A 22,721-nucleotide genomic window follows, 5' to 3' on the forward strand; every position below is an offset into this window, starting at 1 on the left:
AGAATAAATTCTATTTTGCTAATGTTCCATTCTTTAGTCAATATGGGCATCTTTTCCACTGACAGTTAATAACCTTGCTAAGACTTGGTAAACAAGTTCAAGAGTTGCTGTGGCCAAAAAAAAGGAATTACCCTTAGCCAATCAGTTGATGGGTTTCTCCTAATTTTGACAGGTTGATCCTAGATGACAGGCAGAGAACCCAAAAGCATATAAGCATACTCAAAGCCACTCCATCTTCACTCCCAGACAAAAACACTCTCTAGATTATTCTTTATCCCACCAGCTGCTTTATCCATCAAGTGATTACTCTACCTTGAGGTCTGCTTACTCTACTGAATCCCTGGCCAGATATCATTTCTTGAGGCACCACAACCAAGATGCTCACTTCATTGCCATCACACCTCCAACTAATTCAACTCATTCTCTGGATTGCTTCATTCCCCACCAGATAGAGGACTTGCCCCTGTTGTGACACTCCCAACCCAACCCACCTCCACCCTCTTTCTAGTTCTCCTTTTATGTTCAATCCAACCCTATTAGAATATAAGCTTCATGAGAATAAGGACCATCTTTTTTTTTTTCGTGTCCTCATTAACTCCAAGCACAGTGCCTGGCACATAGAAAGCACTTTTTAAAAATGCTCTATATCTCTTCTTCTTGATGGTAATGCCAGAATTTCTGTCTCACTTCCACAGAGCATTCATATTGATCAAAATGTTTTCAAAAAACGATGAGGAAAGCATCACCTAGTCGCTAAAACATTACTTTTAAAGCCTGTTATCAAAAATGTTCAAAAAATAAGAATAGTTTTTCGATTAAGAAATCAAAGCTAAGTAGAAACATATAAAAAGTTCTCTAAATCATTAATTAGAGAAATGCAAATCAAAACAACTTTGAGATATTTCATACTTAGCTGGTTGGCTAAAATCAGAAAAGGACAAAATTACAACTATTGAAGGAGATATGGAAACACTAATACACTCATGATAGAACTGTGAACTGATCCAACCATTTTGGAGAGCAATCTGGAATGATGCTCAAAGAGTTACAAATCTGTGTATACCTTCTGAATCAGCAATGTCACTATTAGGTTTATTTCCTAAAGTGATCAGGGGAAAAGGAAAAGAACCTCTGTGTTCTAAAACATTTATAGCAGCTCTCTTTGTGGTGACAAAGAATTGGAAGTTGAAGGGATGCCCATGAACTGAGGAGTGGCTAACCAAGTTGTGGCATATGATGGAAATACTAATGTGCCTTAAGAAATAACAAGCAGGTTATTTTTCAAAAAACATGTAAAGACCTATATAATGAGAAACAAAATGAGCAGAACCAAGAGAACATTATATACAGCAACAGAAATACTGTTTGAAGAACAACTTGTACATGTCCACTTACTAAGAAATAATAAACAGAAATAAATAAAATATACTTTTACACATACATAAAACTTTGTCAAATGATACTTACTCTGATGAGGGAGGTAGGGGAGAGAGGGAGTCAACTGGGCATTTGAATGTAACAAATTAGTTTACTTAATTTTTTTAAAGAGGGTTCTACATTAATACATTGCTGGTGGAGTTGTGAATTGATCCAACCATTCTGGATGGCAATTTGGAGCTATTCCCAAAGGGCACTAAAAGACTGCCTTCCCTTTGATCCAACCATACCACTGCTGGGTTTTGTAAGGAAAGGTGCAAGAGGGAGAGATGGAATTTTGTAAGAGGAGCTTGAGTGACAACTACATTGGTTGGAAAGCAAGGCATTGTGGGAGAGGAGGAGAGACCTGGGAAAGATCCATATGGAATTCTTGGCTTTTCAAGCCGAGACCTCAACCAAGCAGGACATGATTTCCCTTGCTGAGGACCTCACCAAGAGCCATAAGAAGACTGATCTGTCCAACGTTCAAAGTTTCTTCTGTCTAACGATATCACCACACTCGTACCTGAAAGAACATCACAAAAGAGGATCAGACCCTGCCAAGCAAGGGAGTCGTGGACTCACTGTCAAAGAGAGCCCCGCTACCCCCTCCCCCCTGCAACCCTCCTGCATCTGTTCTGCCATTTCCTAGGTTAAATATATGATAGACAGATTGGGAAACTTTAGTTGAGTTCGGGGTGGTGAAACCCAAGCCAGCTATACAGCTACTTGGATGAGATACTGTGGTTAGAAAATAAATTAAGGACACTGAGTCCCTCTTTCCATTTCCCCTACTTGCCTTTTATCCAAGTCATTAAACCTTTGATTTGCAGCCAGATTTTCTACCAAGTGATTTGGTTTGGGAACCTTGAAGAGATATCAGAAATTGGCTTTAACAGGGAGCAATCAAAACCCTCCCCTGCTGAGGCAAGGTGGGGGGTGGGGGGTGGGCACTTGTCTCCAGATCCTCTCTGTGCCAGGGAATCTGAGATTATCCCTGGGTCTATCTCAAAGCAAAGAGATCCCTTCAATTCTCCTTCACCCTTTCACATCAGGGAGTCCCTTGGTACCTATTGCAGCACCTCTCAACAGCCTCACTCAAGAGAGGAAAAAGGAGAGTAGGAGCCAACTCATCTTAGTCCTACCTCCTCCACATTCATTTGCTTCTCAGTAAGCTCCCATTTGACTCCACTAAACTATCATCAAATATAGTGAGAAAGTACCATTATTACAGTTTATACCCCAAAGAGATGATAAGGAAAAAGACTTGTACAAGAATATTCATAGCTGTACTCTTTGGGGTGTCAAAAATGGGAAAATGAGGGGATGCCCTGCAATTGGGGAATGGCTGAACAAATTGTGGAATATCTTAGTGATGGAACACTATTGTGCTCAAAGGAATAATAACCTGGAGGAATTCCACGTGAACAGGAACGATCTCCAGGAATTGATGCAGAGTGAAAGGAGCAGAACCAGGAAAACATTGTACACAGAGACAGATACACTGTGGCACAATCGAATGTAATGGGCTTCTCCATTAGTGGCAATGCAGTGATCCTGAACAATTCGGAGGGACTTAGGAGAAAGAATGCTTTCCACATCCAGAGAAAGAACCATGTAGAAGAAACAGAATGTAGACTCTAAAGGATCACCCTAGTGCAAATATCAATATGGAAATAAGTCTTGATCAATGACACTTTTTTTTTTTGTAAAACCCAGTGGAATTGTGCTCAGCTACAAGAGGGGGGGAGAGAGGAAGGGAGGGAAAGACCATGAATCTTGTAACCATGGGAAAAATTCTAAATTAATTAATTAATTAAATTTGCCAAATTAAAAATAAAAAAGAGGGTTCTATTCTTACTAAAAAGGAAGTGCCTTCTACTAAAGTATTTAAAGTCTTCTAGTGGTCTGGAAATAATCCCTGATCTACCAGAGAAGTCTAAATTCTGACAAATCTTGTAATGCTTTCCAGAAGAGGTCTCAAATATACACATAGTCCACAATAATCCTCAGAGTGGCAGAAAGCAGATTAAAATGTACTATTTTAACAATAAAATGCAATAACACATAGATAATATTAAGGATCCTTATGTATGGTTTACTGGCCCCCCCATTTCTATTCAAGTTTGACACCAATATTTTATAGACTCCGAGTGTGGGCCTGGTAATGGACTACAGTTCTGTCACCTATAGACTGTCTTAGTTAAGTTTGGAAAGACTCATTACTAGGTTAGCTGCAGTGTGAATATCTTTTGCTCAAAAACCACCTAATCTATACAGAAAGGTTACAGTCTGCATCAGCAAAGGAAATACACATCTTCACTAAATTACTCTTATTTAAAGTACTGAGCTACCCCCAAAAGAAGAGCTAAATACAATCATAGAATCTCAGAGTTAGAAGGTTTCTCAGAGCCTATGTTGTCCAATTTGGAATTGAACAAGAATTCTTTAAATCACACTTGATAAATGGTTATTCAATCTCTCCTTTGCTGGAAGACCCCAACAAGAGAGTCTAATCTTTCTGACACATGAAAGTCTTTCAGGTTGGTCAGACCATGAGAAATTCCATCTGGTTATATTTTATGAATTAAATAAAGGCTATATAGAAATCATTAAGGGTCCAGAGAAAATAAAACAACAAATGGAAATAAATCTTCTAGGAAACTCTGCAGTACAGAACATCACTCTGAACCTAAAATATAAGTTCTTTGTCACATATAACACTGACAGCTCATACTTATATAGCTAGGTTTTTTTTAACTTTACCTTCTGTCTTAGAATTAATACTAAGTATTGGTTCCAAGGCAGAAGAGAGATATGGGCTAGGCAATTGGGGTTAAGTGACTTGCCCAGGGTCACACAGGTAGGAAATATCTGAACCAAATTTGAAACCAGGATCTTCTGTCTTTAGGCCTGGCTCTCCATGTATTGAGTCACTTAGCTACCCCCATAGCTATAGTATTAAGGTTTACAAAGATATTTCCTCATAATAATCTTGAGATAGATAGTACAAATATAATCATTCTAATTTTATAAAGAAACTAAGACTCAGAGAGACGAAGGTACTTGCCCATGTTTTTTTTAATAAAGACTTTCACTATTTCTATTTTTGCCATTTTCTTTTCTGTTTTGGGGTAAAAATCCTGTAAAACTCATCTCTCTCTCTCTCTCTCTCTCTCTCTCTCTCTCTCTCTCTCTCTCTCTCTCTCTCTCTCTCTCTCTCCACACACACTATGCCTTCTTACCTCAGCTATAACAGAACTAGAAATTTGAGTGTAAGGAAAACTTTTTAAACCCAAATCAGTTACTCGTACCTCTACATTCCATTTACTCATAATTAGGATTTTCATAAGGCTGCTTAGAACAAAGAAAGGTCATTTCTTATTTGTCTAAATAAGACTTTTTACATTTAAATTTTATTTTTTCAAACAATAAACAACCACCTTCTCTTTCCCAGTCCTATTTTTTGTGAGAAAGACAATAGTCAAGTAAAATAAAATTTTCCATTGACCATTCCAAAAATGAAATATTTCTCAACTTGAACTCTTAATTCATCACCTCTCAGGAAGAGAGTAGCAGGCTTCATTTTAAGAGTTTATCAGAATTTCTAAGTCTTTCAAAATTGTCTGCTTTTGCAATATTGCTGGTAGTACATAAATTGTTCTGATTCTGCTCACTTTATTCAGAAATAAATAACTCATACAAGTCTTCACTAAAACACCCTTTATCATTCCTAAAATACAATAGTATTTCATCACATCCTTATACAGTAGGACCTCATTTTATACAATCTCAACACATGTAAATTTTGGTATATATATTATATATATATATAATATATACATATATATGATTGTCAATCAAGAAAACAAAGGCATAGAAATGCATATGATTGTGAATCAAGAAAACAAAGGCATAGAAATGCATAAAATTTAATCTTTGTCCTAAATTCTCATTTGTAATAAGTCATGACCATGTCAAGTAAAGGCTTCTCTTTGTTTCATTAATACTATTTGGTTATTGATAATGGCCCCAAAGTACAAAAGCAGGGATGCTGGTGGCTCTGATAAGCCTAAGAAAAGTTGTAAACTGTTGGGTATGTTTGTATAAGAAATATTTATTAAATAATGAGAGTTGTAATTATGCACAATTTTAATTTTATGTGAAGGGTCTTAGAATATACTGGTTGCATAAAATGAGGTTTTACTGTACCATAACCTGTCCAGGTATTCCACAAATGATGCCATCCCCTCAGCTTCCAATTATTGAAAAAGGCTGATATATTCTTGTACATTCATAAAGTTTGTTTTCCTCAGGAATAATCTTCCTTCCCTCTGATTCCCCTCTTTTCCGTCTTCCTTTAATGAAATATATTTCTGTACCAAACTGTGTGCTCAAATTCTTTTCTCCTTTGACCAATTCAGAATAGAGTAAGGTTCAAGTATCATCTGCTCCTTTCACTCCTTTGTCTTTATATAAACTTCTTGCATACCACACCTGGGTAAGCTAATTTTCCTCATCCATCCCCTCTTTTCCCTTCCTAGTGTATGTCTCTTCCCCTCCCTTTCCATTCTACTTTTAAGGTCATAACAGAAGCATTTTCAGGCTTTCAGTCTAATTAGATTCTCTCTATGATCCTTGACAATGACAGGGCTTATGGGGGACACAAAGTCCCCATATTGGAATGTAAATTGTTTATCCTTCTTTAATCCTTTATTAGTGTTAATTTTAATTACTTAAAAAAATTATTCTTTTCAACTCCTTTGTCCAAATTTCAGAATTCCTACACAGCTCTGGTCTCTTCATCAGGAATGCTTGGAAGCCCTCTATTTCATTAAAGATCTTTTTTCTCCTCTCTAAGATAATACTCAGTTTTACTGTGCAATTCTTAGCCTATATTTTTTGCCTCTTGGAATATCATCTCTCTCTTCCTTGATAATGGTGACTGCTAAATTGTGTATGATTTTGACTATGGCTCACTCCTCAGTACTTTCATTCTTTCTTTGAGGTGGTTAATATTTTTTTCTTTGACCTAGCAACTCTGGATTTTGGCAATAATGTTCCTGGTAGTACGGTCATTCTAGGGGTTTCTTCAGGATGTGACTAATGGATTCTTTCTATTTCTACTTTTCTCTTTGGTTAGATTTGGGTTGTTTTCTTTTATGAATTCTTTAAATACATTAGGACTCTTTTCTTTGAAGTCTTCTGACTTTGTCTTATTTCATCAGTTCTAATTTTTAGGCATTTTGTTGCTCAAGTAAGGTTGTTTTGTTCCAAGCTGTTAATTCCCTTTCCAAAGCTTTCTTCATAGTTCTTGCCTTTAGTACTCTCATTTATTTGAAAAATTCTTAATTTTCTTTTCAAACTCTTGCTTCATAGCAAGGAATTCCAGAAATTCTAACTGAACTTCTACCTGAACTGTGTTTTTCTTTCAGCCTTTGTTTGTAAATGTTTTGAAGTCATTCTCTTCTTCTAACTTTTGTCTTGAGCATCCCTGTCACAATAATCTCTTTTTAATGGTAAGATTCTATTCTTGTTTGCTCATTTTTCCAATCTACTTCCTGACTTCAAACTTTGTTATTAAGGCTGGATTTTTTATATTTCTGTAGATGATGTTTAGGTGGAACCTGAGTCTCCTATTGGGTTCTGGATTCTTCTACTCTTTTGGGAGTACTGTGATATTCCAGGATCTCAGGGGCAGATCAGACTGAGAACCTATAAGCTTGCAATGATCCCAAAATGGCCTGATTTAGGGTCAAGTATGATCACTATCCTGTTCTGAGCTCTGCAAGTTCCTGTCCCCTGCTTAAGTCTGAACAACAAATCTGTGGACTAACTCGACTTGGTCACTATCAGATAGCTACAAAGCTCCACTGGTTCAATAATGGAGCTACAGACTCTCCTTTGGTATGAGACTTCTGTCCTATAGGCTTCAGAATTGACTAGTGGCTAAAACTGAGACTCTATTCCTCTCTTGGAGAGTCAGGGTAAGGCAACTTCAGCTTTCTTCTGAACTAAAGTCCACAATCACTCTTTACCCTGAAATGCTACCTATACTCCCTCTTCAGTCTGCCCAAGAACTCTGCCCTGTAACTGATTAGTGAGTTATGCACCAATTGATACCTGTTCCTGTGTTTGGGTCTAGATCTTTTTCCTGTCTTAGGACTCTGCTTTTCCCTGCACAGGAATGCTCTACATAGTTGTTCCTAGCTAGACCCTTATCTTCTATGTACACAGACCCCTCTGTCCCCTTTTGCCATCCTGCACTAGGAAAAATGTCTCATTGTGAATTTTCTTCTTGGATTTCCCAATCAAGGCTTGGTCTAGTAGGTTTTCTAGATCTGTGTGGAAGACATGTGTATATGATGGGTTGCAGCTTACCTGTCCTTTCTGGGTGGAGATTAAAGAGATGATAAATAATATTCACTCTGAGAGTCACTATCTCCAAAATAAGGAACAAGAGATTCTAATGAGGACTCAAGAGAAAACAAAAGTAGCAACCATAAATATTTCAAGAACACAAAGGTGAAGGAGCATGCATTTGTACATATAGTGCATGAGTGTCTGTCTCAAAAGGTTTTTAATGTGCTAGAGCTACTAAAAATTAACTAACCACTTCAATTCTTCTATTCATGCCTATGGTGGCCCAGTTAAGAGGAAAGAAGGTACTGTGCTTACATATTCTTTGGAAAACTAGGGATAATATTCTTCATATTGCAAAGAGTTATATATGTAAAGATAATAAAGGATCAAATAGGTGAGGACTACAGATGAGGCAGAGCAGCTTGAATGTGATGGTGGGTATCAGTGGGTATATCCCTTCTTCTTTTACAAATTTATCTGCTGTCCTTATCACTTTCCTTCAGTAGTTACATCTAGGGAATTGCAAATCTGACTCTCAGGCATCTTGTGCCAATTTTTATACTCAGGTTCTCTGATATCTAGGAGACAGTAGTGAAAGGATTTTTTAAAATTTCCTTTGTGTGGGCTTTTAAATTAATAATCAATAACTAAATATTATATTTTATAAAGTTTTATTAATAATAACTAAAACAAAAAAACTGCCTGACTTCAGCCCAATCACAGGTCCAAGAGAGGACGAGGGAGGAGTTATAGCCACTTAAATACAATCACACAAAATGTGGGGATGCAGGAAAATGGAATTTTGGGATATACTAAGGGACTTCTGGGGGATGAAGTCCAAAGGCTCAAAATCTCCATTTATACACTTTGTCTATTTTGAGTTAATCAATCAAGAACTAAAAGTACCCCTATGTAACACTTAGTAAGCCACTAAGTAAGAGAGTTCACAAGTCACTTACTAGAAAAAAAAGTTCACACTCTCTTGGGCATTGCTAGGCAAATTGAGAGGCTGTTATTGGTTCCAGTGAAGTGGGAGAGAGATAGGAAGTAACATGGAAAAAGGACTATAAAAGGCGAGACCAAGAAGAAGATTCATTGATTGAGACCAAGGAGAAGATTCACTGATTCCTTGGCTCTTTGGTGAAGACTCTTTCTTGGTTGCTTAGGTGTGAGTTCTGCTGAAGACTCTTGGTGGTGTGGAAAGGAAACTAGACTAACAGTTTGTGTGGGGGAACCTCTGTGGGAAAATGGGTCACATGGTTCGAGACTGTTATTTAAAGGCACAATTATTCCAAGCTAATAACAAACAAAGGGCTTGGAAAAGCAATGTAAAGTATAGCAGCAATAATACACAAACAAATGCAAAATGTTGTGATTGTAATTGCAAGAAATCATTGCAAGCACCAAATTTAGAAACCATGGAGAGATACATCCAACAAGGAGCAAAACCACGTTATCCGCAAGTAGTCTCAGGTGCTGCAAAACAAAGTCAGTTATGAAGCCAGGTACATGGGGTAACATCAAAAGGGAAAAAGGAAAAATGAAAAGGAAGGAGACTGCATGCAGATAGGACCTGGAGTGCCAAAAGCACAAAATAAAACTAAAGAACAGATAGAAGAAGAAATCCAATTAGATAATGATGTAACAGAGATTAAAGAGAAAATTTTTGGAACAGTGGAACAAGCTACAAAGAAAGAGGAAGAAACAGAACTGGAAACAGTCTGTAATACACAAACTGTAAATGAATTTATTGAAGCCTATGAACTAACAATAGAAGGGTCCAATGGGGAGGAAAATGCAATAACAGAAAACATTCAAATTAGCAGACCTCCTGGAGACAATGGCATGGAAAGCAGGGATGCTTTACAAAAGAAAATACCAATGATATAATAGAAAAGTCAACTTTAAATCCTCATGCAGAAGAATTTCAACCAATAGTAAATGCACAAGAAAAAGCAAACACAAACATTGTCATGCCAACCTTAAGTCTCCATGATAATGCAATTCCATTGCAAACTGATGATGAATGGCAAAACGAATGTTCAAAGCAACAAGAAAAGTCTGTAGAAGAAGAACAAAACTGTGATTTGAACAAAATATAAATAGAGGCACCTATGGTCCAAGTGTGCCAACAAAATGAGAACACAGAACCAAGGGTCATGATAAAAGTGGGTAATGAGATATACCCAGCTCTTATTGATACAGAAGCAACTAAATCTGTTTTAAAAACATCTCCTGAAGACAGCCAAATCACAAGTTACGTCCAAGTTAAAGAGCTTGCAAAAGACTTGAGGAATATGGTTTTTGCAACTAGGCAAGCCCATTCTGCCTAAAAATTTATTTTATCACATGTGCAATGCAATACATGCACAAGGGCACTGTGGAACCCAAGCTGTGATTGATTCAGTGAGACAATTTTGGACTGCACCAGGAATATCCTCATATGCCATAAGGATTTGTCAAAAATGTAAAATTTGTATGCAATTCAATCAGGGAGTTTATAAGACAAAAGGCATAGAGGAGGTTGCCCCTTAGCATATACTCCATTTGAATGCATACAGATAGATTTTATCAATATGCCAAAAGACAAAGGGTTTAAGTATTGCCTTGTCATCATAGACAGACTGACTAGATGGCCAGAAGTTTTTCCTTCCAAAAAGGACAATGCAGCATTTGTGGTCAAAATCCTATTAAAAGAAATCATACCTAGATTTGGTATTCCCTCAAAATTGGACTCAGACCATGGAAGTCACTTTACTCAGTCAATATTAAATGAAATTTATAAAAATCTAGGAATACAAGCAACATACCACACACCATATCATCCCCAAAGTTCAGGGCAAGTGGAAAGATTAAATAAAGACATTAAAACATTGATAGGAAAAATTTGTGCAGAAACACACCAAAAATGGACAAACATTCTGCCATTAGTTCTGTTCCATCATAGAACACGACAGAGTGGAGATTTGCCCATCTCTCCATTTGAGATGCTATATGGACACGCAATTTGGCAAGGAAGGACTTGTAAACCAGCTTATATCGCCATGATAGGTGGAGATTGTCAATTAACAAAATATATACAAGCTTTACAGACAAGAATAGCAGAATTGCATGAAATGGGCTTGATACAACAAACAGTACCCCTGGATTACAATTTGCACAACATCAAACCAGGAGACATAGTATACTTAAAAAATTTCAATAGAAAATTGGCTATAGACATAAAATGGACTGAACCACATGAAGTATTGCTTACTACCCCAACAGCTATAAAAGTTGCAGGGAAAGACTCATGGTTTCACTGTTCCCACGTGAAACCAGAAAAAGTTCAACAGCACTGTAACAGACATCGAAGATAATTAGACAACAGATAGGGCTGAGAAATGGAAACAAAAACTGATTAACATAAAAAGTATACCACAAAAAAAAATAATAGTGGAACATAATGTTCGAGACAACTTTCCAACCCAGAGGAAAAGCATCCCAGAGGAAAAGCAACCCAGAGGAAAAGCAACCCAGAGGAAAAGCATCCCAGAGGAAAAGATTTTAAACCAGCCCAGAGGAAAGCATCAAGAAAAGACGCTAGAGACGAGAAACAAAGAAAAGCTGAAATGGACAGCTAAGACTCTGAACTTTGTAAATTTGTTTAATAGCTACTAGAGAAATGAAACAAAAAAAAAGCTGAAATGGACAGCTAAGATTTTGAACTTTGTAAATTTGTTTATATAAGAAGGAGGGAAGATCAAAAAACGAGACTTATATGTAAGATTGAGTGTGTTGAAATAATAAAACAAAAGTAATTTCACATATTAGGGAAATAGCATGCATCACTACATAACATGGAAGAAAGAAGAGATCCATTAGTCAACATGAGAAGTGGAAATCTGAAGAAACTTGATAAGTATTAATTCAACACAACATTATTAGACACAAAACACAAAATCACAAACTGACATTGAGAGACCTTGTTTATATAAATAAGGGTCTGAAATTGTATTTATGCAAAATGTAAATATGTATATAGTTAGTTCCATTAGGTCTTGGGCAAATAGAAAGATCAATAGATATTTCTATTTGACATTATGATGTGGAACAATGTATATTGTTATATTATATATAAATAATTTCTATAAATAATGTATTAGTTTTAGTTAACTTAGATTAAGTAGTATTAGCACTAAGATTCAAATTTCTTGTATAGTTTTGTTCAACATTTATTGTACTGAAATTATTGTAAAACCCCCAAATTACCCTTACCCTTACTTTCCCGCAAAGAATCCTTAGCATAGATTTAGTAAATTGGTAACTATAATATAAGTATGTGACCTTGGGAAGGTCACAACAAAAAAAGGGGACGATTGTGGAAAGGAAACTAGACTAACAGTTTGTGTGGGGGAAGGGCCAACTGGGAGTGGCAGTTGGGTCTTGTGACTAGCACTTCCTTCCTGCCGTGTGGGACTTGGTCCTGGTGTTGGAGGAGAGAGGAGCTTGTTCAGCCCAGTCTGGAGTGGCATGCTCTTCTTGGTTCAGCCCAAAGACACAGGCTTCTAAAGGTTAGAATTGTTCTTGTTTGCTTTCTGTGTACTGCTAAGATTCTGAATTAGAACAACGAGAGTAGACGGGAGTGGGACAAACTCTCCGCCAGCCTCTGGGCCTGGCCTCAGGTCTGAAACTGAGAAAAACTCCAATCCCAACTAGTGATTAAACTTTATGTTATTTGAATTCGCAGTCAGATAAGTGGACTATCTTTTCTGGTCATAGAGGGAGCTGAACTTCAGTTTCAGTCATTCAAAGACAAACCATCCTTATTGGACCCCTGCTGTTTCCTCTAAGCAGGGGGCATCTCCCTCCCTTGCCTCACCAAGCAGTGTTCCCTCTCTCCCCTTAACTCCTCCTTACCCCATACAAACCTCCATTTATTCCCCATTTTTCCCAATCCTATTTCCTTTCCCAATAAATATTACAGTGGTCTTGGTCTCGTGTGAGCTGAAGGTTCTCAGTGGGTTTTTCAGTGTCTCCTGGCTCTTTAGATTTTGGCTTCCTAATTAGGATCTTGGATTCTGGTGAAATTCGCTTTTGCAAAAGAATGCAAATCGCATTCTTGTATTTGTAGCTAAGCAATTTTTTCCTACCTCTTTCCTATATTTCCCACTTTAATATCTCTACCCTGCTATAAATAAAAGTTATTATCATCCTCGTGACTTACGGGTTAATTATTTTATAAATGGTGACCACAAAAATAATTTTTTTTAATTCTTATATTTGTCAAACCCATTTTTAATTATTATAGTAGGTAATAGATATGCATATACACAAAATTCTAAGACATAGTCTGAGAATACTCTCTTAGATACAAGACTCATCATCTGGAAACTTAGGAACCTCAACAATATCTGCCATATAAAAATTACCCAATTTCCATTGTCATCTATTGGCTCAATTATCCCATCATCTTCTTCCAAGGAGCATGCTGTCAAGGTCCCATGATCTCTCACCAGGCAAACCCACAATAAAAGAGTATAGCTCTAAAACTTTGTTAAGGATATAGCATCACTGACCTTGTGACAGATTGTGCAGCACCATACTTTTAGTTGTATTCCGTATCTAAATTTTCAGGCAAATTGCAACAATTTAACAAACTAGACTACCTCAAGTTTTGTGTTTGTTTGGTTATTTTCAGTTATATCTGACTTCAGATGATCCCTTTTCCAGTATTTTCTTGGCACGTATACTGGAGTGTTTGCCATTTCTTTCTCCATATCATTTTATAGATGAGGAAACTGAGGCAAACAAGACTATGTGACTCCTCCAATTATACAGCTAGTAAGTTTCTGAGGACAGATTTAAACTCAGGTCCTCCTGATTCCAGGCTCAGTGTTCTATCCAGCCACCCAGATGCCAGACTTCCTCAAGAGGATATACAATAATAGGGAACAGAATTACAATGTCACTAAGGGAAAATCACATGGGAACACAAATACCACACAAATGTACAGAAAAAAATATCACCCAGGAACACTAGGAACCTACAGAAAATTTTGCACATATGTCTTGTCAATTCTACTAGGCAAAGTTCTCTCAGCAAAAGCTGTTGTTTTGCCATACATAAGATCTTCTATTTCTTCTTTATAATGCATAACATGTCCATTTTTAGCCCATTACTTAATTTCCACAATTTTTTTTTCAAAATACATAGATATCCTGGAATAGAATGTTCTCTTCTATTCAGTTCTTGTGATTTATTTCTACAATCAAGACTTGAAATCTCACATCCTCTATTAAATTTTCTTCAATAGGTTTGTAAAAAGGTAAATATATAAAATGTGCCTTTCTTGAATTCTTTCTTTTTAAAAAATCTCTGAAAAATCACCAGATTTTTCAGTTTTTATTTGAGTGTAAAAAGAGCAACAATATCACTGGAAGCATCCTTATCTACCTTTGTTTGGAATATTCCTAAAGGCAATAGTGAGGATACTATATGACTAATTAGATTTGAACAGAACATATTGTAGAACCGTGGACAAAAAATTATTCAACAAATGCTACAAGAAATGATGATGATGAAAGTATGAACCCTTTTAATCCCAAATTATATTTACCTAAGCTGAGATCCTGGTTCCTAAAAGCCTGTGCCCTTTGCCCATGATATGATGAGGGAGCTTGGTCTATCAACACTAGAAGGCAAGCACTCAGTTATCAGGTGTGAGAATAGACTTTTATGCGTTCCCCCTCCTATAAAGGTTACCTCGGTAGAGAACTATGACCAGAAGGCATAAAATCTTTAAGGAAAACTAAATATTTTGATTGCTGGCATAAAACTCCTTAAAGAATTCATTACTCTGGCCATTCAACTTTAAAGAGAGAACTTTAATCCTCCTCTCTCTCCTCTTTGAAGGTATAAAGTTAAAGATATTAGCCAGTATCTGACCTTCATAGAACTTATAAAATCTTACATGAGTGATAACATATACAAATATATTTTCTAAAACTTTAATCTAATAAATGTATATATAATACTTCATAAAACAAAAATAACATTTGAAAGGGAAAAGAAGGAGAAACTTTCCTTTGAAGAGATCAAGAGAAGTTTCATAGAGAAGGTAGCATCAGAGCAGAATGTCAAAAGAGCAATAGGTTGAGAGCATTCCAGATATAGGGAACACAGGTATATGTAAAACCAGAGTAAGGATTCTGGAGTTTATGGAAGAGACAATGAGAAGCCACTGAAGATTGTGAAATGTCATGATTAGAAGATTAATTTGGATACCATAAGCTAGACTGAATAAAACAGGAAAAGTTAAAAGGAGGAGACTGAATAGGATACTAGTTACAACAGTGTAGGCAAAAAGAAATGGGGTACCTGAATTAGTATGGTAGTCATGGGCAAAGTAAGGAGGATGAATGTGAGAGATCCCATGAAGAGATTGATCTTTAGGGCTATAACCCTGTGTGAGAATACCAGAATTGGGAGAAACATATCAGTAATATTAGAGGAGAAAAAAGTAAACCCTAGCCAAAGTTTACTAGAGAAACATTTATGATAAACTCAGTTCTTATCATTTATGTCTTGCCCTAAAATAATCCCAGAGAATGTCAGACCTATAAATCAGGTCCTACATATTTAGGAATTGAACAAAGATATGACTATGACATTATTTTGACACTCTTTCCTCTTGAGGACCCTACTACTCATTTACCCTAAGCTCTTTGTTCCCAGATGTTTAATAGCAATTTTCAAGCTTGCAGTTAAAATCTCTTTGAACATTGCAAGGAAAAAAGGTGTTACCATTAAAGTCTATAATGTTGACTTCACACATCACAGAAGTAGAAGCAGATTTAATAACACATCAGTCCTGTTTCACACAAACTTATCAAAACTATCAGCAGGGGCTGAAATCTACTGCTACAATTTGAAACTTTTTCTTCCAAAAAGAAATTATGATGAAATGTAGCCCTAAGAAAGAGAAATTAATGAGGCTGTTTCTGAAGTGAAATGAAAAACCAAAGAGATTATAGGAAATTCCAACTTTTTTTCCCTGGAAACAGTACCATTATGTAATCAAATTTTCCCATAAGAACAAAGATACTATTGGAGTTTTGTTCCTGATCAAGGTTTTTGCTTCAGATAAGATTCCTAGTCTAGCACTAATAGATGTCCAATGATTTCATTTGATCAACTTAGAGCTAACTTTGTTTTAGTCGTTCCAGTTATTAAAGCCTGTGTCATTGGTAATCTCAAAGTAGATGATAGATTTGTGAAGGATATTCTAAAGGGGATTTCTATTATGTATCTAGTCAGTTAAATATAATTAATAACACATAAAAGGAAAGATGAAACTAGAAACTTGAGCATTTTCAATTAAAAATAATACTCCAAATTAAAAAAATAAGTATAAATGCACTGTGTATATTAACTCCTCCACTAAAGTTATACTCAAATGCCTCATCTTGATGAAGTGACTAGTTTATTAAAAGCTATTTTGGGGGGGCAGCTGGGTAGCTCAGTGGATTGAGAATCAGGCCTAGAGACGGGAGGTCCTAGGTTCAAATCTGGCCTCAGACACTTCCCAGCTGTGTGACCCTGGGCAAGTCACTTGACCCCCATTGCCTAGCCCTTACCACTCTTTCTGCCTTGGAACCAATACACAGTATTGACTCCAAGATGGAAGGTAAGGGTTTAAAAAAAAAGCTATTTTTAATAAATGTTTTATTTATCTATTATCATAGTATAAATGCCAAAAATCCTACCACATTGAGAAGATTTCAAGTATGAGCCAGGTAACACACAACATCTACTGTTCAAGAACTAGTCTTAGTTATTTGCATCACTAAAGGGTCCAGCATGCAATGAATCCTTCAGTCTCAGCACTCAAAAGGCACTTTACTAAGGTGTGGAAGGACTGTGGTTTAATTTCATTAAGGAAATACCCCAAACAATTAAAAGTATGGCTCCTAGAAGTATGTCATGACTGTACTCAAGTTTCAATGCACTACGTATACAGCATGTGTGCATGTGTCCATCTTCTACCTCAAAATCAATACTAAGTATAGGTTCCAAGATAGAAGAATAGTAAAGCCTAGACAATGGGGTCAAGTGACTTGCCCAAGGTCACACAGTCAGGAAGTATCTGAGGCCATATTTGAATCCAGGACTCTCTTGTCTTCAGTCCTAGCTCTCTATCCATTGAGTCACCTGGCTGTCTCCCAGTATGTATTTTTTTTTAATAAACTCTACAGTATCATAAATTTCATCAAAAACCACTATCTTCATTTTAACAAACACTAAACATTTAATTAAATATAATTTTCATGGTGTCTTAGAATGAAAAGAGCTTAGGAGTAGGGAGCAAGACAATTCAGATATCCCAGATATGAGAGCACTTCCCTTTTTCCCCAGATATGATACTGGTACTAATGGCCTCCTTTCTCTTATTCTCATCACCAAAAGGCAGTTCCTATGTCCCTTCTGTTGACTCAAAGAACGACACAATGTCTTCACCTAAGAATTTTGCCCTCTGGAGGAACACACAGATGATTCTTCTGAGAATTAACTCTAAGTGGAACAGGTTCCTTAGGGATAGCACTGATTCATACAAATACATAGAGAAACCAGAACAATTCTCCATTACAGCAGTCTATTTATACCTACCATGTGCCCTCCATTACCCTTTGGATGACCTTCAATTTTAATTGTTTTTAGATTCTGGTATTCCATGACTCATAGCCATACGGCATTACAGAAGAATACTGATGGTAAAAAGATGGGTCTTTGTTTTATAGAGAAGAGTGTAGTCATTAATAGCACTGCTCAGTTTCCCAAATGCAATCCAACCCACTCGCCTATTCAGATTTCAGCCATTTTCAGTTTTTGTATATATGCACTATATATATACTCTATACCTCTATCTAGATACATGGGGAAAAAAAGTTTTACACTTGGGTTCAAAATTCAAGTTCACAAAGATACAATGGGGGAGGCATAGCTAGAGAGCAATTTATCCAGAAAAGAAATATGGCGGGGGTTGGTGCTGGGTAAGTGGACGAGAGTTTGATGAGTAAACAGTGAAACTCAAAATACTCAAATATATTCTTGCTCTTATTAATATGGATGCTCCTTCCAATGATTCAGGTGATAAGTCTTCCATATCTGTCTATCTTGTCCAGCTCTTATCCATAGCATCCCATGTCTTCCACAGAGAAATCTACTCTATGTGCTAGGGTCCTTCCTTACTTTCTCCGAACATTACAATAATAGTAGAGTATACAGGCTACACATTGGTCATCCCAACTTCTTTAGGTGGTACAGTATATAGCATGCTGGACTGAAAGTCTGGAAGACCTGAGTTCAAATTCACCCTCAGACACTAGTTTGTAACCCTAGGCAGGTCAGTTAAATTGCATTAATCTCCTCAACTCTAAAAGGAGGATAATAATAGCACCTGTTTATAGAGTTATTGTGAGGAATTTCTAAGCACTTTGCAAATCTTAAAGCATCATGTAAGTGCTAGTTATTATTATTATTATTACTATGACAAAGCATATCTTTGATGACATCCTTCATTGTAATTCTTGCTCATAATTTTTTACTTGTTTTGTGTTGCAACTTGTTCACAAACATCATATAACTTTAATTGCCCTCTGAAAGACATTAATTTTTCATCTGCAAATTACAGCAATCCATGATTTGTAGCTATAAAACTCCAGAATATTAATTTTTTGAAAGATAAGATTTTGTTTCAAGGAAAAGTATGGAGCCACTAAACTTTGCAATTTCCAGAATCAAGGCCTGTTGTCCTCCTATTTCATTTGGGCCCAATTTTTGTCCATTTGCAGTGTCTCCAAATGGACTTATACAAACACCTACACACACATATAAATGTGTTTGTATAGACTGATGAATGAGCTTATTAATAAGTTGCCCATATAAATCATCTACTTAGTTTTTCTTTTGTCTATGATTTCCTATACAGATTTATATTAAGGCTAAAAACTTTTTGTACCATTATGGACTTTTCCCAAAAGACTTTGTAATGTTCCAGGGCTTGATGCCATTAGCACAATGAGATCCATAAAGAGGAACATCTAAAGAACCACAATGTCTATAATAAATCCCTTTTTGACTTATACTTTACAATGGGTCACCTCTGTGAAAGTGGTAGACATGTTTGGTGAGCATGTATATCCATATACTATTTCTGGTCAGAGCATAAAGATAAAAGGGTTTATTAAGTTTATTCCCATTCTCATATATTTTAAGAGATTCAGACTATTTTTATATATTCTTGAGAGATACCTTGTAATGAGAGACATTTTGCTCAACTAAATCAAATGCTTAAAAAAAACCCACCAGCGCTTGTACCCCAAAGAGATAATGGACAAAAAGACTTGTACAAAAATATTCATAGCTGCGCTCTTTGTGGTGGCCAAAAATTGGAAAATGAGGGGATGCCCCTCAATTGGGGAATGGCTAAACAAATTGTGGTATATGTTGGTGATGGAATATTATTGTGCTAAAAGGAATAATAAAGTGGAGGAATTCCATGTGAACTGGAACAACCTCCAGGAAGTGATGCAGAGCGAAAGGAGCAGAACCAGGAAAACATTATACACAGAGACTGATACATTGTGGTACAATCGAAGGTGATGGACTTCTCCATAAGTATCAATGCAATTTCCCTGAACAATCTGCAGGGATCTAAAAAAAAAAATACTACCCACAAGCAGAGGATAAACTGTGGGAGTAAAAACACCGCTGAAAAGCAACTGCTCGACCACAGGGTTGGAGGAGATAAGACTGAGGAGAGACTCTAAATGAACACTATAATGCAAACTCCAACAACAGGGAAATGGGTTCGAGTCAAGAACACATGTGATAACCAGTGGAATCATGCGTCGGCTATGGGAGAGGGAAAGGCGGGGGGGGGGGGGGGGGGGAGGGGAGGAAAAGAAAACGATCTTTGTTTCCAATGAATAATGTATGAAAACGACCAAATAAAATAATATTAAAATTTAAAAAAAAAAAAAAACCCACCAGCAATAATCACAGAGAACTTATATTTGTTACATCTTTCATCAATCATGCTACAGTAAAAATGTGTTCTTTTATGCAATATTGCTTGTAAAAACCTGTCTCCTTGCTAATAACCTTTAACAAGAATGTACAAATAGGGACAGTTGCGTGGCTCAGTGACTAGAGAGGCAGGCCTGGAGACAGAAAGTCCTAGGTTCAAAACTGGTCTCTGATATTTCCAAGATATTGTCACCCTGGCAAAGTCACTTAACCACCATTGGATAGCCCTTAATGCCCTTCTGCCTTGAACCAATACTTAGTATTAATTCTAAGTCAGAAGATAAGATTTAAAAAAAATAAATGGACTATCCCAAAAAGGATATGTGTGTGTATCTCAGAAAGTTGTCATAGTAAGGTGATAGTAATTGATATTCTCTTTTGCACTTTTAAAATTAATAAGGTTCAAAGATTTTTCCACTTCTTTGTATCTACTCCTTCAGATATCTTTGGAACTGAGTCCTCAACATCTTCATAATGGTGTTACCTCCATCTTACATCTTCTGTATGTCCACTTGATCTAATTTTGCTGGGGTTTTTTCCTATTTTTTTTTCTCTTTAGTGTCCTGAGATTTGAAGGAAGCCAGGAAAATGAAGAGGAAAAGAGTTTCAAGCATGAGATGCAGCCAGGGAAAATCCATTGCCTTGGGAGATGTAGTAACTCCTAGGAGGAAGAGCAAGGAAGCCAGTGTTGCTAAATCACAGAGTACATGGATAGGAGGATAGAAAGGGAAGAAGAGGCTGAATCATGGAGGGATTTCAAAACAAAACCGAGAGTTTTGTATTTGATCCTAGAGGCTATAGGGAGCCACGGGAGTTTACTGGATAGGTAGTGAAGGGGTCAGATCTGCATTTAAGGAAACACAGTTGAGAGGAGAATGGACTGGAATAGAGAGCCTTGTGAGATGGAAATCAACCAGCAGTTTATAGCAAATAGGTAAAATCTACAGGACTTAGCAGAAGATCAGCTATGGGGGTGGGAGGAAGAATGAAGAGACAAGGATGACGCCTGGGTTACTGGAACCCAGAACTCTTGACAGTAACAGAAAAATAAAGAGAGATAGGAGGATTTTTAGGAAAAGATAATGAGTTCAGTTTTGTATATACTGAGTTTAAGATGTCTACAGGAAATCCTGTTCAATATTTCAAGAGGGTTGTTATAGATGTGAAACTGGATATCAGGAAAGAGATAGAGATAAATATATAGATCTCAGAATTGTCTGCATAGAGAGGATAATTGAATCAATGGCAGCTGATAAGATAACCAAGAAAAGTTTTATAGAGAAAGAAGAGAAGAATGTCCAAGACAGAGTCTTGAGGGACACCCTTAGTTATTAGGTACAAGCAAAATAAAGATCTAGAAAAGGAGATTGAAAATGGAATAATCAGACGGGTAGGAGAAGAATCAAGAGAATAGCATTATTAAAACATGGAGAGGAGAGTATCAAGGAGAAGAAAGCAATTGACTTTGTCAAAGGCTGAAGAGAGGTCAAGGATGATGGGGACTGAGAAAAGGGTAGAAGGCACTGGATATAGCTAACTTTAGATTCCATTATAAAAGATGAAATTTGCTAGATCTTGACATAGAAATGTCATGGGAATAATTTCAGAAACAACTATATGCCATTACTCTCTGGTCAAAAATCAAAATCAGTACTAGATGAAATAAAGAAGGGGAAAAAAGACTAATTCAAGGTACTACATGCAATTACAATAGCTGCAACCCAATGCAGGGCATCTAAGAAGTGCTATAGATAGAGCACTGGGCTCGGAATCAGAAGACTCATCTTCATGTGTTCAAATCTAGCCTCAAATACTTACTAGTTTGAGTGATCCTCAGCAAGTCACTTGCACTTGTTTGCTACAGTTTCCCATTGGTAAAATGAGCTGGAGAAGGACATGGCAAACCACTCTAGTATCTTTACCAAGAAAATCCCAAAATGAGATCACAAAGAGTTGGGCATGAATTGAAACAACTCAACAACAATCATAATAAAACAACTCAATGCATTCAAACAAGTGATTGCCTCTGAAAACTGGAATTAGATAAAAGTAAAGCTATTGACTCTGGTGATCACTTTTTATTAGGGAAGTTTTACTGATATAAAATAGCTGCCTCAAGGAAACTCAAAGAGCCAAAAAAAATCACCTCAGTCAGCAAACATGATCTTCTTGCCAAACAAAAAGTCATGACATTCAATGGGCAATACTGGTTTATGATGTAAATATAGTTATTTGTAAAACATTCCAGATGTAGATGATGGCATCAGTTACTAACTTTATGGGTAGGGACTTTTTTTAAAAAAGCATAAAGCAACAGAGGGGAAAACAAACTTAGAGAAGGCTTGGGAGACCCAACTAAGGCATATTATCCTGAAAATATTTATAGATAAAACTGTAAGACAATGAATAGACATGAAACAGATGTGCCGGTAGTGTTTTGTCAAGCTCTATCATCATCATTGATGACAATGGAACTGTCACATCTGGACTCAATAATTTAGTATGTACTGGATGAGGAAATAAAAATGACATAAGATGAAATCAGGAAAAGGAGCTGTACTTGCTAAATCCAAACAGTAGTAGTCACCTGCGGGTGTCACAATTTTAAAGGTACTTAGGGATCCCTAAGATCCTTAAGAGAGAATCTAAAAGAGGGAAGTATTACATAAGAATGGAAAATAATATAGGTGTTTTTAAACCTACCCCACTCCCAAAACATGTAATGTCAATAGGGCATCTTAAGAAATTACTTCCCTTGGACTTACTTTCTAAACTTAATAAATTATTCATAAGAATTATTTGCATATACACTGTAGGAACTTTGATATGCCTGTTGTAACAAGAGGATAATTCAATTTTGGATCAAAGGACC

The 22,721-nt window shown here is 36.5% G+C and overlaps 1 protein-coding gene across 17 annotated transcripts in view; it reads right to left on the reverse strand.

Moving 5' to 3' along the window:
- PLAGL1 (PLAG1 like zinc finger 1) overlaps positions 1–22,721 on the reverse strand; it is a 153,000-nt gene that overhangs the window by 89,594 nt on the left and 40,685 nt on the right. For 10 of the 17 annotated variants that reach the window (XM_056818889.1, XM_056818892.1, XM_016428926.2 and 7 more), the window contains one exon: positions 1,870–1,942. The exons of the other annotated variants lie outside the window; for them this stretch is intronic. The gene's annotated coding sequence lies outside the window, so the exon portion shown is untranslated. The remainder of the gene's footprint in view (positions 1–1,869; positions 1,943–22,721) is intronic. 17 annotated transcript variants of the gene reach the window in all.

The sequence above is a fragment of the Monodelphis domestica genome, chromosome 2 (genome assembly GCF_027887165.1).
Source record: "Monodelphis domestica isolate mMonDom1 chromosome 2, mMonDom1.pri, whole genome shotgun sequence".
Classification (NCBI taxonomy): Eukaryota; Metazoa; Chordata; class Mammalia; order Didelphimorphia; family Didelphidae; genus Monodelphis; species Monodelphis domestica.